Here is a 2,183-nt window from a genome sequence, read left to right on the forward strand (position 1 = left end):
GCATTTAATAAATACTTATTCAAGGAATGAATGATTATAAATTCCTGTTGAACATTTGGATCCTAAGGTATTAAAGGCTTTAACTAAAGTTAAATTATGATGATGGGTTTCATATGTCAACCAATTTTCTTACTAATATTCCTCAATATTAATGTTTTTCTACTATTCACACATGTTACTCTCCAGGTCTTTTATTTATTGTTTTCAAGAGGATATTAAGTCATTTATTGATTACACATGATAATGGATGATACACAAGCTTCATTCCCATCATAATTTTATGTGATACCATAATTCAATTTAGATATATTGCATAGGATGTGCCAACAATCATTAATAGCCAAATAAACTCCATGACTCTGCTTGGATGACCCTTTGAATGGTGAGCTCCAGGTCACCAACACAGTAACCGTCAATCCAACTACACCAAAATTTCTGAAGACAATGGCTTCTGAGCCCAGGTTGTAAATAAATTTCAAATGGAACCTTTTCTGGCATCACTCTGAAGGAATTCTAACTTCACACTGTTGGGGTAATTTACCAAGATGGCGGTCAGAGTGGACTAACTTTATACAGCACATTTTGAAAAACGCACGTTTATTCAATGCCATGATCAGACTATTACATTTAGCAATCAACAGTATGGGTGCAAAAAAAAAAACAACCGACATTAAACCCCTTTGTTGGAATGCTTTACACTTTCCACAGAACAGAAACTAAAATAACCTGTTATACAACTAGTCACAAATACAGTCCTCGAGTTTTTTGTCCATATGCAAGAGTATTGTCTAAAACATGTCTTCTTTGTAGCAGCTAGGCCCTGCCACCACTGTGCTTGGCTGAGTCCACAAATCTGTTGTAACCTGTAGCTTCCCTGTTACTTCTCTGGCTCATCTCTACTGCTAAGCTTTGTTTCTTGGCAATAATTAAAACCTTCTGCCATTGCCATAGCAATTGCTGCTGCTGCTGGAACTGCCATAGCCACCTTGGTTTCGTGTTTGGCAAATTATTGGCCTCCACCACCATAAGGGCCAGAGCTTCTGCCTCCAAAGTTTCCTCCTGTCATGGCTCCAAAATTTGAAGATTGGTTGTTGTAACTGCCCAAATCAGAAGGTAGCTTTTGCCACCTTCAAAACTGCTGCCATCATTACCAAACCCATTATAGGCATCCCCACTGCCACTACATCCTCCACTACAATAACTGCCACCATAACCATCTCGACCAATGAAGTTTCCTGCACCACCAAAGTTATCATTCCCACCGAAACTACCTCCTCAATCACCACCCAAGTTTCTAGAACCACTTGGATCTCTTTGCCTGAGTGAAGCACTAGCCATCTCTTGCTTAGATAAGGCTTTCCTTATTTCACAACTGTGGCCATTCATGGGATGGTATTTCTGAATGACAATGTTGTTTACAGAGTCATGGTCATCAAAAGTTACAAGAGCAAAGCCTCTCTTCACACCACCACCTCAGTCAGTCATGATGTCAGTCACCTCAGTTTTCCCACACTGTTCAAACTCATTTCTTAGGTGATAATCTTCAGTGTCTTCTTTAATACCACAAACACAAATCTTTTTCACAGTTAAGTGGGCACCAGATTTTTGAGAATCTTCTCTTGAGGCAGCCCTCTTTGGTCCCACAACTCTTTCATCCACGTGTGGTCTTGCCTTCATGTCTGCATCCACCCTTTCCATAGTGGCACACGTGACAAACCCAAAGCCTCTGGAGTGCATGGCATTTGGATCTCTCATCACCACACAGTCTGTGAGCGTTCCCCATTGCTCAAAATGGCTCCTCAGACTCTTGGTTGTTTCAAAGCTTAAACATCTGATGAAGAGCTTCTGCAGCTGTTCAGGCTTTTTGGGAGACTCTGCCTTAGACATGACGACTGTGGAAGGGGAGATTTTAAAGATGCTTACTCGGCTGGTCTGCTGACAGAAAGGTCTCCAGGTCTTTCAGAAGAAATATTTTCTCAGTCATAGACACATGTCTTTCCCCATCTCTTCTGGCTAGAGGAAATGGTTAGGGTGATAGTTTTTCTCTATATAATATGGAGGAAAGAAGAGTTAATGTCCACATTCTAACCTGGAACTATTTTGTTGGGAGTGAGTACTCTAGGGGCTGCAGCTGCACAGAACCCGCATAATTGATTCAAGGGAGGAAAAGGTGGTGGTGGGGT

The 2,183-nt window shown here is 41.0% G+C and overlaps 1 pseudogene; it reads right to left on the reverse strand.

The window, feature by feature from the left end:
- Positions 1-926: 926 nt before the first annotated feature.
- Positions 927-1,887, reverse strand: LOC109375946 (heterogeneous nuclear ribonucleoprotein A1-like; annotated as a pseudogene).
- Between the last annotated feature and the right edge of the window lie 296 nt (positions 1,888-2,183).

Source organism: Hipposideros armiger, unplaced genomic scaffold, assembly GCF_001890085.2.
Source record: "Hipposideros armiger isolate ML-2016 unplaced genomic scaffold, ASM189008v1 scaffold_1011, whole genome shotgun sequence".
Classification (NCBI taxonomy): Eukaryota; Metazoa; Chordata; class Mammalia; order Chiroptera; family Hipposideridae; genus Hipposideros; species Hipposideros armiger.